At 39.4% G+C, this 17,056-nt stretch overlaps 1 pseudogene across 1 annotated transcript in view; it reads left to right on the top strand.

Annotated features, from left to right (window-relative positions):
- The window catches only part of LOC310819883 (cytochrome P450 3A27-like), a 181,615-nt pseudogene that overhangs the window by 159,608 nt on the left and 4,951 nt on the right, over window positions 1-17,056 (top strand). Inside the window, exons 2-8 of the transcript XR_014555118.1 lie at window positions 12,895-12,994; window positions 13,123-13,236; window positions 13,725-13,813; window positions 13,924-14,072; window positions 14,394-14,518; window positions 14,641-14,716; window positions 14,949-15,109. The product of XR_014555118.1 is annotated as a cytochrome P450 3A27-like (transcript). The remainder of the gene's footprint in view (window positions 1-12,894; window positions 12,995-13,122; window positions 13,237-13,724; window positions 13,814-13,923; window positions 14,073-14,393; window positions 14,519-14,640; window positions 14,717-14,948; window positions 15,110-17,056) is intronic.

The following is a 17,056-nucleotide window of genomic DNA, read 5'->3' as shown; positions in this document are numbered from 1 at the left end:
AGTCGAAATGGTTAAAATATCAGGTTATTTTAATGAGGACCAAGCAATGGGACAAACTCCTATCCACTCATAACATTGTCACACATTCTCTTTCAGCACAGACAAGTTTTAGCGCAATCTGACATGAATAAGCCTGAGTCGACTTTAATAATGAAGTTAGGGATTTTCATGCCAGACAGGAGTAAAGATTTTGGGTTTCAGTGGGATTGAGACTGGATAGAAAAATTGTTGTTGAAACAGTTGTTATCATTAAAAACATCATAATACTATGTGAATTTTCAGCAAGGGCAGCCTTCTCTCGTCCACTCAATGTAATAATAATAATAACAATAATAATAATAATAATAATGCAATTATTTTGTATAGCGCTTTTCATAATACTCAAAGATACTACATTTCAAACATTTATCATAACTGGCATCATGATTTAATATTTGGCGGATATTAAATAAAAATGTACCAGCCATTGATAACTGACAAATCCACTATTGACAGTTGAAGTTAATTTTTTATACTTTTTGACTAGTCAAACAGCAGAGAGATGCACCACCGCTAGCTGCCTAAACCAGCTAACAGTAAGGGATTGCAGTAGGCCTCCCTAACATTACATGGAAAGAAACTTGCGAGCTGGCCAAGCGGATGGCTCTCTCAACTAGCAGACATTACTTTGTTGCGAACGTATGGCGACTGTATGAATTTTCCAACAGACAAATTCGCTCACCTTCCCCCACTCCACACCTTCCCCCCCTATTTTGTAATCCACTGCCCATCACCGAAATTTTAAAAGACAGTTTGTTCTGTCAGTATAAATTACAGAACCCCCATCATCCTGATTGCCCCACTTATGGCAGCAGAGATGTTTGTCATGCTTCTGTGATCTGTCTAATGTTAGCCCACGTATGTTGCCATATTACGATGCAGTTGTCATAGAGAACACAAGTCTTTCTGTCTTAGCTCACTCCTTAATATACCGATAGCAACTTGCGCTTTGATATCACACTGGTTAGACTACTCCTAAAACCCATGCTTCCAAGCTGGGTAACCTAAAAATAATTTGAAATCCATAAATGAACACAACCATTTTATTATTTCCGTGATGTAAAATGGAATTGATTACCTGTTTTCTAAAATATGCATAATTTTGCCTACAGTAAAATCAATGTTTGCATGTCAATCTTCTATGAACTAACAGAATTTGTTAAATGAAGAACATTACTGTACTCAGCATTCAAATTGTGTCTCTCAAAGACTGTCTAGTGGCTAGGTAAATTGTCACACATTTGTTTTGTTTGGGAAACGATTTGAGCTTGTTGTAAACGGAGCTCAAGGAAGCACACATAGTTTGTAGCCAATTATGATACATGATATGATGGACAGGGTCGAAAAAGAACAGCCAAATACAGACAGTAGGCAACTACAAATGACTTGTTGGATATGGGCAGTAAAACAGTGAATGTAATTTGTTAACAGATTAACAGTTGTGAGTTTTATATATAAGGCTATAGCCTACAGAATAATATGAATAAAAGCATGTCAACATGACAGCTTAATGTCCCTCACCTGCCTGTTCGACATTATCCCTTGACTTCTCAGATTTATTCTCATCATTGTAAATGGCATGTAAACATTTTTGATTGATTCATAAAAGCTCTCATTTCAATCATGTGAAATATGTTCAACGTGAACTTGCAGTGCCAGAGTGGAAAATTAATGTCACAAACTGCGCTCTTTGCTTTGTGAGCGTGCTGTGTCCATATAGCCTATAGAAATGCGCGGAATCAACTGAGAAACATTATATCGCTATGAGTTAATTAATATGCAATTTCGCAGACACACTGCCACATATATTTCATGTCTTCACATTTGATGAAGAGTTGATTGATTTATTCAAAATTAAGGTTTATCCAAGGACATAATTTCTCCGACCAGACAATAATATGCCCTTTTCCAAATTGAAACAACAACTCAAAAGCTACTCTTCACATAATTCATCAGGCGGCAATGTTTGTAAACACAGAAAGGCCTCGAAAACACACTGTAAGCATATCCATTCAAATTCCTCCTCAACGATGCCTCCTGGTGGATGTTTTGCCAAGGTTAATTACCTGAAATAAAACATGGTAAATAGTCGTCGCGTGAAGCTTTTAAACTCTGACATACTACCCTGTGGACCTCTGACGACTCGTGTTAATGACATATCCATGTTACAGGACAGCACACAATGATATTATCTTATCATAAAAATGTTAAAGGTACAAGATTGTAAAAAAATAGCACTATACAAACTACTATATATATACTAGTATATTCCAAGACAAAACACCAGTGCAAAGAAGTCATCACTGAAGCTAATGTGATACTTTTTATAATGTGAAAAAATATGATTTAGGTCTGCAATATCAATACAATATAGTATAAATATTACAAATTAAGAGGGGTTCACATAAGCAGTATGCAGGTACGCATGCATGGTCAAAATCTGAAAAGCATACTAGAAACATTGTGCACCTAAACTCCTAAAGAAGAATTGTTTTGCCATTTGTTCTGAAGATAAACTACATTGGGCAAGCACATCCAGAGACAGGAGCGACAGCTGTAGGCCTAGGATAGTTTACAATCTCAGCAAACTCTAAGTAGAAGAGTAGTAATATTATTATAGGACCAATACGTTTGACTTCTATAAGTCCCCTCGTCATTGAAACACAAACTGTAGTATAATACAAGGCACAAAAAGCAGAGCTTGCACTGACTGTTGAACTTTGGTTCTATGGAAAATAGAATCGAAGCTTTTAATGGTGAAGCAACACTATTGTCAGTATATGAACTGTTAATGTGTCTGCCATATGTGTGGTTTTAATGTATTATTTAATTTACAATAAATTAATTTAATTTATTGTGCAAACACAATTCTGACTTTTGGGATAGATACACAAATGCATTCTACAGTGCAATGTCTAGGAAATTGTGGCATGGCTATTGATAATATGTAATAGTAACTAGAGTCATTTGATCACCTGACGACCACAGTACAATGACAAAATGGTAAACTAATGCTCTCTGTACTTTTAAAATATATTTATTTTATAATAAATGATAATGCATTATATGTGTGTGTCTCATAGAAAGTGTTAGGGGTATCTATAGGATGTGTGTGTGTGTTGTAAACCCTGGCACACAACCACAGCTCTGATGAATATGTCTGAGGTCCTATGTTTGGCAGTCAGCATACCCCTCAATAGACCCTAAACAATGGCATCAGAAGGTGCCAAATGGCCAGCACAGGCCTTACATTGGGACCAGCACACATTTCAAACACACCCACCCTCCTGATGACAGGAGAAAGGCATGAAGAGTTTTTGCTCAATTTTAACAACAGAGCAGTAACCAGCTCTGCACAACTGAAGACGAAGGCAGCTTGCTCTCTACCAGGGAGAGGCCCAACCATGAAGCAAGCCCACTAATAATAATAATAATAAGTATGAGCAATAACAATAGTTTGACTTGCTGAAGCAAGCCCATTAATTCTGATCTACCATGCAACAACGGAACACTGCAACCCATTAAACATTGTTATTGGAACAACAAGAAGAGGCCACATTTTATAGGGATTCCATGAGAAAATCAATGGTTTGAGATCATTGTGTAACACATAAATTGTGATTGTAATGTGATGATATGTAGGTAATTGTCCATGTGTGAGGAGTCCTCCTCATCCTGCTGCTTCCCCTACTCATTGTTTTCCTTTTAGTTAATTGTCCTCACCTGTGTCTTGTTATTCTGCAAGCTTATAAGCCTGGTTTTTTGCTTCACCTGTCGATCAGTCGTGAACTAATGTTCCATGGATGTACCTGTACCTGTACCTGTACCTGTACCTGTACCTGTACCTGTACCTGTACCTGTACCTGTACCTGTACCTGTACCTGTGTGTGTGTCCGTCCGTCCGTCCTGTGACGGTTTAAAGTAAAGCTACATTTGAGTTTGGTAACTCTTGAGTCCTGTCTCTCTACACTTGGGTCCACCTTAAGCCATCTGTTACACCATGGACAGGATAGAGTGTGGTGAATGACTGTTTGTATTATTTCTATGTTTTACTATAATGTTTTACCTTATTGTTCTAGCCTGACAAAGAAATGAATGAAGATTAGGCATGAGATCTATTAGCTTAGGGGACAGTTAGTGTAGCCAGGGGCAACTATGTGACTAACCAAGCTATTAGTCAACTTGCTTTGGTGGCCTGCATGGCCAATTCCTCTCTCAATGTCATGCTCCAAGAAAACTGAACAGTGTAAATGTTTATATCCCTACGACCAATAACATAGAATAAGAGTGTGTTATGGTTTGGAAATGTTAGCCCTTATTCAGTGGGAATAATTATACGTGCACATGCAGCTAGAATGAAAGATTGAGTGTGTTGTCATTTGAAATGATCACGCATGTGACAACTGCTTACTCTGGTCCATGATCGAATTAAACTTCTATCAAATGTGCACTGGGAACCGCAAACTCATTCAAACCTGCACTATGGAAAGAAACATTTTCCACTCTGCAAACTGCCAAGACCAAATGAACATGTGGTTTTGGATGGACAGGATTTCTTTGCACTGTGGGTTTCCTACAGTGCTGGTTTCATTGAACAGCGTTTGACTGCTGGTGTTCCAGCCTTAGATAGCATACATGTGATCAATTAGCATTACGTAACATACAATAGAAGCGCTTTATGATTTAGAAATAATAGTATATGGTCCTGGAATGCTGTGTACTGCCCATGATTACACAACACAATTACACTCACACACACTATAAAAATATGTATGGAGCGATTTCGCAACATTAGAGGTTTTTAATGGGGAATAACTTTTAGCCAGACCTGGCAACCCTGCTGTGCGGTAAGCCACAGGCTAAAAGGCTGGAAATTAAATCAACACAAGACGTACAGCAAAGTGAGTCTATAAATGCAGATTTGTATGTGATTGTCTCACCGAAGAAAATCCCATTCATAGTGTATTCATTATTAAAAGGCCAAAAATAAAATCACATCTAAAAATTATCATTTGCCTGTACTTTGTGCACACCTCAAATTTGTTTTTTCTTTTTTTTTACTACTTTATAGAGGAGGCTTTTCATTTTGTCGTTCATTTGTATTTGTGTGTGTGCAAATCAATAAATAAAATAAAATCACACCTTGTAAGACACTTACTACACTAGTAACTTTACTCATGACTCAAAAAGTACATCCAACTTCTGAGCATAGAGAAGAGAATATTATACTGATAACTTTAAATACAAACAAAACAAAAGTATGAAAAAAATGAAATTCAAATATTTAATTTAATACACAACACTTAATAATCAACCCAATTAACAAGTCTAGACTATTCAGAGACTAAATAACCAAAACTATATTCATGCACTGGCATATCCAGATTATTACAGTTCCCACAACAAACCACATGTCCAACAGACAATTCAACACTTCAGACATTTCACTGGTCAAACACCTCCTTAGAGTAGGGGATCAAATTGAAAACAAATAGTCTCCACGCAACTGTTAGGGCTTTGAATCTAAATACATACTCTTCATTGGCACAAAGAAGGAAATTTGACATATTAATGAGTTAACTCACCCACGAAAAGACTATCCAGGGGCTGACACACTGAGAGAACTTGCCACTGAGCCTTTCAACATTCTGACAGTGAAAGATTATGGAATGTAAACTCCCCCCTGATAAATGATTAACATGCACTGAGAAAATGGTTTTGAGCAAACGCATACGTACAAATACTTTAAAGTGTTGAAACTTTATATTTTAAACTTATAAACTTTCTTTTTATTTTATTATAAACTTTCATAAGAGTATGAAAGTTTCAACACATGATAGTATGTTATGGAAGATTTTGCAACTGAGAATGCTCTTCAGCCAAAAGGGTCATGCCTTTGGCCTGGAGGGCTAACCACATAATTGACCTCCTCCTGTATGTATGACCCCACTGCCATCTCCTTGACCCTCTCCTGACTCTCTTTGACTGGCATCTGAGAGGGAGCAACCACATCGGCTAGAGATATTCCTTCTCCACGGCCTCAGATTCTCACCCTCGGAGTCACACAAACATGCACCCCAGCCAGGTCATTACACAATAACAAACTCATCCCCCTAACTGGCAACCTGGTAGCCTCATAGATCGCCTAACAGAAAGTCTAAGTTTGCTTCCTGGAGTAGTATCAAGTGTCAAATTCGTCATCAAATCATTCAAGTGTCATAAACTGCAGAATGTAAACATAACTGGAGACACTCTTAGTTCTCTCCATCTAGGCTGGACAAGGGATTCCTAAAATGGAAGGAAAGGGGTTTAGTGGTTTTGGACCAGCTGTTTGACGGAGCAGTCCTAAAATCATTTGAACAGCTCAAAGAGGAATATGATTTACCAAACCAAGACTTCTTTAGGTACTTACAAATTAGACACTATCTACAAAGTCATAAAGAATGGGAACAGCTCTGTTCCTTACCAACAAAATTGGAACACCTCTTCATATCAACAACTAAAGGAATAGTGAAGACAAAGTTCATATCACATATTTACAAGATATTGCAGGAAGAGTTAAAAGAAGATAACTTAGATATTAAAGAAAAATGGGAACTAGAAATGAACACAATAATCCCAGATGAGCAATGGGAGACTTCATGCAGACAGGGACATAGGATATCCAGTAGTCCAAACTGGAAGGAATTTGGATGGAAAATGAAAATGAGATACTTTAGAACTCCACTTATAACATCAAAATGGAGCAACACCTCAGATCATTGCTGGAGGGGTTGTGACCTGGTGGGAGATCACACACATATATTTTGGGACTGCCCAAAGATATCAGAATACTGGCAAAATGTACAAAAAGAAATAAAAAAATGTCTCCATATAGATTTACCTCTTAAACCATTACACTTTATACTAGGGGTACTGCCAACTGATCTTGAAGAGAACAGTCAAACATACTTGCTGAGAATCCTCTTTTTAATAGCGAATAAGGTAATCACAGCCTCCTGGCTGAGGCCACACCCTCCAACAATTACACAATGGAGGGAAAGAATCCAAAACGTTTACAACATGGAATATACAACAGCATTATTACAACTGAAAGTAGATGTATTCCTAAATAAATGGTCATCCATTGCCCTACATTTTCATTTGATATGATTGAAATGCAGATTATTATTATATATTTTTTTAAAGATTATTGTTACTGTTATTATTATTGTTGTTATTGTTATTATTATTGTTGTTGTTATTGTTATTGTTGATGATGATAATGGTGATAATGTTGTTGAACATTACCTTATAATTTACCAAATGTAATCTATACTGTATGTATGTGGTATTGCTGAGATAATGATCATACCTCACATATATATTGGTTAAGATGAAAGATATCCATGGACTGTTAACCTTTCTGTGGACTTACCCGCGGCACCTTACTGTACCATCAAAAAGATTTGTTGTGACATACTGTATGACTGCAATTTATAAAAGGAAATGATAATAAAAAGTTTAAAAAATAAATAAAAAAATAAAAGTGTACTGCAGTAGTATTGTTGTAGTTGGCTACACCTCAGCCTATGATTCTCATGGGGCGTTAGATTGTCTCTGATAGAATCCTACGGTTCAGCTCGACATTCAACGACGATTTTCACCTTCTGAGCTAGCAGGCTAACCTGTGAGCTCTCAATTCTTTGTTATTGTTGAACCCTAGCTCAACAATAATTCCTCAGGTTATTATTATAACTTGCTAGGTCACATGTGTAGGCTACAGCTAGCACTTGGGACAGTCGGCTAACTAAGTTACTTGTTGTTTCCGGACAGCTGAGAACCTTGGCTAGCTTTGACAAGCTAATATTGAGAAATATTAGCACCCTGTTTGCAGGAGGGTTGGCCACCTTGTGTTTGTAGCCCTAGGACTACTGAGCACTTTCTAGTTTGACATAATTCCTAGCTAGTTACCTCGTATAATGATCTAGAACATGCCAGTTCTCTCTAGTGTGGGACCAGTGCCATATCTAACTATGCGGGTACCAGTTCCCTGTGGTAGCACGATGGTATAGCAATGCTGAGGTGTATTGTACCTGCTTGTTGCATCGTGCGCTGTATCTAAACTAACCCCACAACTAAGTCAACTAATAAACATGGGCTACGCATATCTTAAACATGCCTGTGTGTGTGTGTTTGTGTGTGTGTGTGTGTGTGTGTTTGCATACATGTGTTTTTTCGGGGATGCAGAGAAAGTCTTCCAGCTGTTCCAATGAGAACATCCATCCATCCATCCATACATAGACCTATGCATTTAATTCTGGTTTGTTTATAACTAAGAGGAAGACACAGTTATCATCAAAAACCACTAGTTATCATCAAAAATGATGGTCACAGTTTGCTAAAAAAAGTACCTAAAAAGCCTGCAGAGGTCTGCCTAAGTTTGGGGAAAAAAGGATCTGCCCAAGATTTACAGCATACCACCTCATCTGTGAAACATGGTGCAGGGGGTGTTAGGTTTGGGCATGTATAGTTGCCATTAGAACTTGTTAACTTGTCTTAATTGATGATTGTACCTGCTGACGGCAGCAGCAGAATGTATTCTGAAGTGCACAGAAACATCTTGTCTACTTGAGTGCAAGCAAATGCGTCCAAATGCATTGGATGGCGCCACACCATACAATAAAACAATGCCATAGCCAAAACACTGCCATAGCAACGAGTGGAAAGATCTTGATTGGCCAAGTCAATCTTCAGATTAAAATTCAATTGAACATGCATTACATTTCCCTAATGATAAGAATTTAGGCAAAAAGACCTCAAAACAAACAACAACTGAAGATGGCTGCAGTACAGGCCTAGCAGAGCATCACCAAAGAAGATGCTCAGCGTCTGGTAGGGTTAAATACTAGTGGATTGTCCACTAACTACTAAACATGACTGCTTCATTTGGACATTTGATAAGTCTGTACCATTACTTTTGGGTACACTGAAATCGGGGGACTATGCATAAAAAGTGAGGTAATTTTTGAATGGTGAAACCAATGTGTACACAAATACCATCAAATAAAAGCTAAAAATCTCTACTTTAACCTTGTAGTAATTGTTTAATTTCAAATCCAAACGTTTGGAGTATAGAGCCGAAAGAACAAAACATTTGTTGTTGTCTCATTACTTACACAGGCAGGGGTTTGGGAAAGTGAACAACATTTGACGGTGAATACATACTGTATGTCAAACCCCAGCCTGACCACTCTGTTCTTCCACCTCGGCTGGCCGCCTCTAAGAGGATGCAGTGGTCGCGCTCGTTGGTCACGGCTTTTCACTGTCTTGGCGCCCCGGTGGTGGAACGAGCTTCCCAGTGCGGTCAGGACTGCAGAGTCACTACCTATCTTCTGCCGTAGATAGAAGACCCATCTCTTCAGGCTACATCTGGACTGTCCCTCCTAAAGACCTCTTCACCTTCCACTACCCACCTGTACAGTTCCTCTACTGTAAAGCATTTTTAAAAAGCATTGTGACTGCCAATGGCCCCTGGTCCTAGCATAGTTTTGTTTTTCTTATTGTAGTGGTGTCCGTGTACACAGAGGCAGACGCAGCGGTGTAGTGAGGGAAAGGTCCCGTTTATTCATACAGTCAGTAATCGTTCAATCAAAGTTCGTTGGCTTTCCAGCCTCGTCAGAGCGTCTCTCTCTCTCCACTGTCCGCTCTCCTCGCCTTTCTCGCCGTTTCCAGCCTAGCTACCGAAATGGCAGAAGCACACACATCTTAAACATTCGCCGACGAGACTTAATTCGCAGCAGGTGTGCAACAAAAGTCTCGCCGACACAACCCCGGCCACGGTCCTGTAGCTCCCTCTACAGGCCGAACGCTGCATGTCCCCCCACACTTATGATGACTGATGTATAGATGATTCACTTACTTGAGACAAATGTACTTGTTGTAAGTTGCTTTGGATAAAAACATCTACTAAATGTCAAAAATGTAAATGTAAATGTGATGAAAATGGGTGAAGTGTCTAGCCCCAAATTTACAAAAAATGGTTAGGGCATAAACCCAATATTTTCATGTTTTATTAATTTTTCCAGAGAACAGATTGGTGTTGAATTGTGGGATATATGAAGGATTGCCCCTTTTAAAAGGCTACCCATTTTTAATTGGCAATTATGGCACTTGAAAGTAGCCAAATATCCCTCTGATAAAAAAAACAACCTAAAAACTTGACATCAAAGATGAGCATGGAAATTAACAGGCCATGTAGCAATTAAGTTTGTTTTATTTTCTAGTGCATGAGGTTATTCGCAGGTTACCTAAATGTTAACCTCGTCCTCAGGCTATCGCTCACAGCGCATATAAGTCTGGAATAACGACGACTCAAACCTGGCCGTAGGGTGGTTACTGATTAAAGTATTTGTTATTATTTGATTTCAGCTAATCACACGGCTGCAAGGTGTAGCTTTTTATCAGAAATGTGTGGAATGTGCTGTGGAAGATGATTGATGCGAGGTAAAGCCCATGGCTATGCCCCGTCCCCATTTTTGACGCTCTTGCTCTTGGCTTAATGAAGGCCAATGAAGTTTAACGCATTGGTCCAACAGACCTTTTGGGCATTTGGGCAGAAGTGTCTGGGAACGAGACTACTTAAATCTTAACATAATATTAACATAATCTTCAGCAGTACATGCTAAGCACAGTGTATCTATGAGAAGATATTCAGCACTTTGCTCGTACAAAAGTCCTACAATTCCGAAGCGAGTATAAACCAAGGCAATAATTAATATTAAATACATTTAACTACATTCATAAAGTTCTTCATAACCAACATCAGGGAGATGTGACCAGAGAGGTGGTGAGTGGATCCTGGCTATAAGGGCACACTCTTGCCAACACACATTCTGGTGTGACATGTGCGATGTCTTATTGATCTATGTTGCTTTGGCTGTCTCCACGTGTGGATCATTGTAATCAGGGGTGGGGCTGGCCTTTTAAACACCTGTGCTTTGTTTCATTCAGGGAAAACAAAGAGATTTTTAACATTTCTTTTAAAGAGACAACACACATTTTCTGCCATGCCTCTATCAATTGATTTGGCTTTAATCAATGGTTTCTTCTTGATGTTGTGTACATGTTTTCATGCCTATGTCACCTTTCAGAGGAAATCAAGGAACCTATCCAGATCTGATGTCGTATTAGATCAGTCAAACCCTGTCAGAACATAGTTTGCTTTTTGTGAGATTCTTTTCTTTTCTTTTGTCTAGTATTGGTATACATGGTCGAAATTATGCACTCATATTTAGTATTTGGTCGACACTACTTTGTATGCAAACCGTCTGGGACCCATTGACCCCACCAGGTGCTGGGTATTTTTTCTGGTGATATTCTGCCAGGCCAGCCATCTTCAGTTTTTGAGGTCTTTTTGCCCATAATCTTACCATCAGAAAATGAAATACATGTTCAATAGGATTTAAATCCAAAGATTGACATGGCCAGTCAAGAACTTTCCACTTTTTCGCCCTGAAAATCTCCCTAGCTCCAATGGCAGTATGTTTTGGGTCATTGTCTTACTGTATGATGAAGCGCCATCCAATGAATTTGGAAGCATTGCTTTTACTCGACCAGACAAGATATTTCTGTACACTTCAGAATACATTCTGCTGCTACTGTCAGCAGTAACATCATCAATTATGATAAGTTAGCAAGTTCTAGTGGCAGCTATACATGCCCAAACCATAGCATCCCCTCCACCATGTTTCACAGATGAGATGGTATGCTGTAAACCTTGGGCAGATCCTTTTTTCTCCAAACTTTCCTCTAGCAATCACTCTGATAATATTCACCTTATCTGTCCACAAGACTTTTTTCCACACCTCTGCAGGCTTTTTAGGTACTTCTTAGCAAACTCTAACCTGACTATCCTTTTTAAGGATAACTAGTGGTTTGCATCTTGCAGTAAAGCCTCAGCCATTTGCGATTGCTGAGCTCATCAGTGCTTGATTTTGGCAAGCCTAAGGTTTTGACTATGTTTCAGATTTTTCAGCTTTCACCATTTGTCAATTGCTTTGCTATTGTAATGTATCTCACACCTTGTCCTTTGTTGGGAATGATATTTAAGGAGAGGGACAGCGAGATATTCTTTGAGTTTTGGGTTAGGCCCATCACGGGCATCATTCTCCCGCGTTGGGGAAAAATAAAAAAGTTTTTATTTCAAATCCAAAAAGAAGAAAAAATGCTTCACTGTCCCATTACTTACGCACGGTACTGTATAACCTTTTGTGGAAAGGGTTCTACATGGAACCCAAAAGGTTTCTTCAAAGGGACAGTGGAAGAAGAACCCTTTTTGGTTCTAGGTAGCACTTTTTTTCTAAGAGTGCAGGATCTGTGATGGGTCTGTCTGTCTCTATCCACGGTATATTTGCTTGAATGCCACAGCCTATTTAAGTATTGTTGCTGACCATGTGCATCCCTTCATGGCCACAATTGACCCATCTTCTAATGGCTACTGCCAGCATGATAATGCACCATGTCACAAAGCAAAAGTCATCTTAAACTGGTTTCATGAACATGACAATGAGTTCAGTGTTCTTCAGTGGCCTTCCCAGGATCTGAATCCAATAGAACACCTTTGGGATGTGGTAGAACAGGAGATTCACATCTTGAAAGTGAACCTGAAAAATCTGCAGGAATTGAGTAATGCAATCATGTCATCATGGACTAGAATCTCAAAGGAATGTTTCCAACATCTTGTGGAATCAATGCCATGAAGAATTTAGGCTGTTTTGAGAGCAAAGGGAGGCCCTACCCAGTATTAGTATAGTGTTCCTCATAAAGTGCTCTGTGAGTGTATATCTAACTATCTTTGTTTTTGCTGGTCTGTAGGATCTATGATGGCCGTCAGCCCATCCTGTGTATCATGGACACAGCCATGATCAAAACCATCCTCATCAAGGAATGCTACTCCCTTTTCACTAACAGGAGGGTAATAAATTGAAGTTGTTGTATGGGGAAAAAAACATAAGGGCTCCTTAAATAGATAATATCATTGTTATTATAGCATTATTAATAGTAGGTTAATCTTGCAGCATATAATAATTATAATTTTTCTAGAATATCTATCTCAACGGGCCTCTGTATGACGCCGTGTTTATCGCTGAGGATGATGCATGGAGACGGATCCGCAGTGTCCTGTCTCCCTCCTTCACCAGTGGGCGAATCAAAGAGGTACAGTCCCATCTCTCCTCTCCTTCTTTCATTCATTCCTTTATACAACACAAATAAATGAATGACTAACAACTCTGACGCGTGTGTGTGTGTGTGTGTGTGTGTGTGTGTGTGTGTGTGTGTGTGTGTGAGAGTGTGTGTGTGATTTGTACTATGTGTATAGTGTGTATTCATTGTTGTTTGTTGTTGTGTGAAGCAGCAACTTTAATTAATTAATCCAAGACAAATTTTCATCCGGGACAATAAAGTATATTTGATCTTATCTTCGATAAGTTCAGTGGTCAGATGACAGAGTATAGAATAATAGTTCATCTTTGGAGTCACTTATTCTTTGACTATATACATAATGTATCCTGTATGGATGTATATTCTCAGGCTATATAAACATTAAAATAATTCCTGTTTCAAACATGATATTAATATATGTTTTGCACATATTAATCCACGTATCAATCATGATATTTTTCCATGTATCCTTCCCAACTCAGATGCTCAGGATCATGAAGCAGCACTCTGGTAACTTGGTCAGCAATCTGAAGAAGACGGCTGATAACGATGAGCCCATTGAACTAAAGGAGTGAGTATTTATCTCCGAGACGATAAGGTGAATTTGTAATTTCAGTGAACTCCCCCTTTAATTTTGTGGTTGTGGTTCTGGTGGTCAGAGATTGTGTGGTTGTGTTCCAGGTTCTTTGGACCATACAGTATGGATGTGGTCGTCAGTACTTCATTCAGTGTCGACATCGACTCCCTCCACAACCCCTCCGACCCCATTGTGACCAACATCAAGAAAATGCTCAAGTTTGACATCTTCAGCCCACTGTTCCTCACAGTCGGTACAACTGCCCCCATATAGCTTTCAGTCATTTTGTGCTTAATAAATGAAGCTATTGATTTCATTGATTAGACTGACATAAACCACACTACCAATGGTTTGCGCTCTACTCATTTGACAAACACATGGGCCGTGTCCAGAACCAACCTCTAGTTCCTAAATGCTGGACACTTGGAGATCTGAGTGGATTGGATACAGAAGTGTCTAGGGATAGAGCCTAGGAGTTGTTTCTGGACAGGGCTGTGCATTGAATAGGATTGGAGTCACGTATCATGGTATTTCCTGTTCCTGTTTGTAACCGTGGCATTTCCTGTCCGTCCAGCATTCTTCCCCTTCATGGGTCCTGTTATGGCAAACATGGCAAACATATTCCCTGCCTCGGTCACAGATTTCTTCTACGCTGTCTTTCAGAAGATCAAGTCCAATCGCGTGGCTAGCACCAGGAAGGTATGTAAATATAACTGATCAAATATACGATCTTCAGCCAGTATTGTGTAATACAATTGTAGAGATTTGGTAGCATCTGGTAGTTCTCATGTGATTTTGATCTGACGTAAGCCTGCTTCCAGAGTCGGGTAGATTTCCTGCAGCTGATGATAGACTCGCAGAAAGACAGCAACTCAAAGGGAGAGGAGCAGAGTAAAGGTGCCTGCCTTAAACACACACACACACACACACACACACACACACACACACACACACACACACACATCCACACACACACACACACACACACACACACACACACTGTATACTAGCATCTAACACACACACATACAGTACCTGCCTCAAACACCTATACCTACAAACACACCGTGGAAATACTCTACTTCGTCCCTTTCTCACACCTACCACCCCATTTCTCCCATCATCATAGGATTGAGTGACCATGAGATCTTGTCCCAGGCAATGATGTTCATCTTTGCTGGCTATGAGACCACCAGTAGCTCTCTGTCCTTCCTGGCCTACAATCTGGCAACCAACCCTCACATTATGACCAAGCTGCAGGAGGAGATAGACACTGTGTTTCCCAACAAGGTAACCCCTCTGCAGACTCCTATATAGTACTATTCATGTGGAACAGGTGATAGTGACAGTGACAGTGTGATAGTGACATGATAGTGACAGTGTTTTAGAGGGTACTGATGAGTGTGTAACCCCTGTGCACTGCAGACTCCTACAGATGGTTAGATAGGTGACAGTATTTTGCAGTGTGCTAATGTGTCTGTAGCATCCCTGTGCAGACTTCTGCCCAGTATTATTCATTTGAAACAGGAAGTAGATAGGTGTTGTTGGAATCTTCAGAATAGTTAAAAGGCCAGTACCTGAGTACCTGAGGGATCTACAGGGTATATACCTTAAAAGCATGTCTGACATGCAGTGGTGTGCATGACCATAGAGTGATTTCTAAACTAATACAATTATCTTAAAATAAATTATAAAACTAACAGGTAATCAGTGCAGAGACTTGTGTGATATGTGCTCTCCATCTGACTCGTGCTGCTGCATTTTGTATCATTTGCCAAGAGCTTTCTTTGGTCGACCAGACAGGAGAGTGTTACAGTAATCAAGGTTGCTAGTAATACAAGCATGCATTCGTCTCTCAGTGTCAGCCTGGGAGAGGAAAGGTTGCACCTTTACAGCTGTGTTCTGTAAAGGTCCATGTAATATTCAAGCGTTCTAAAAGCTTCCTAACGGTTGTAATGACTATCTTTAATCGGTAGCGATCAGGGAACAAGATCCCTTATAATAAATCCCTTATGAATAAAAACACGCTTTTTAAAATGCAGTGTCCTACCTGACATTCGGTTTGCATATAAACATGTTGTGAGTGCCAGGGGTGTTCTAGGGGAGTAGACTGACCTTTCTCTGGTGGCTGCCTCTCCCAATCGTGTGCGCATGTAGAAACACAACAGCTAATGTCCAACACTGCAAGTTCATTTCGGGGGGATATATTATTATTAGGGAGGATGTTGTTGTTTGGACAACTTCAGACAGAATTTCTCCACGATGGCAGATTTCCGGCAAACTTACTTACTCTTCTTTAAGTGATACAAATATGTTTTAGTCACATTCTTGATATGGGTTTCAAAATTAAGATCTGAGTCAATGGTAACACCTTGTTTTTTTGCCTGGTGCTTAGTGTTACTGTAAGTAGTGTCTTTAAGTGTGCAGACAGTTTGACCAGGACAAGGACAAAGAGCATTTTGGCATCAGCATTAATTAATTAATTCTAAGGTCATTAAGAACCTAGTTAATAACTTAACAACATAGTGCTATCTCAGTGCTATGATCGGCACAAAAGCCAGATTGGAACATGTCAAAGGTACAGTTGGGAAGAAGGAGATTATTTAACAGTTTGAACACCTTTTTTTCAAGAATTATTATTTTTTTGCTTAAAAAGGGAAGGTTGGAGATTGGCCTAAAATCGCTAAGGACTGAAGAGTCTAAGTTACTTTTCTTCAGGAGGGGTTTCACCATGGTAGTTTTAGGTGCAGATGAACAGACCCCCACTTTGCTGAGCATTTCTGTATGACCACTGCAAAAGAGTTCATAGTGCTTCCATGTGGTGGAAGGTGGGGTAACAAGTCATCAAACACATCTTCAGGTCTTGCCTGAGTGATCCTCCTCACCTAATATTGTTTCTCTTATTGTTTCTCTAACCCTAACCCTCACATTTGTAGGTGGAGAGCAGATCACCAGGTGTCTTGTGGGCGGGATTTATAAGGCTGTCAATCGTTGAAAAGAGCACTGTTTGAGTTGTTATGATTCATTATCAATTTTGAGAAATGATCCGGCTTGGCGTTTTTTTTATTGCCTTATTAAAAGCAGAAAGATGCTCTCGAAGAATATCAAGGTGGACCTGCAGTTTTTGTCAGCTCAGACTTTCTGCAAATTCTTTTAAATTTGGCCACAGCCTTTTTCAGTTTGAGTGGTGCTACAGAGTCGATAGTTGCCCTTAGTTTGGTGTTGAAGCTGGTTACT

Source organism: Argentina silus (assembly GCF_951799395.1).
Source record: "Argentina silus genome assembly, chromosome: 19".
NCBI lineage: Eukaryota > Metazoa > Chordata > Actinopteri > Argentiniformes > Argentinidae > Argentina > Argentina silus.
Note: the sequence above shows the minus strand (reverse complement) of the source record. Positions and strands in the feature narration are given on the sequence as shown.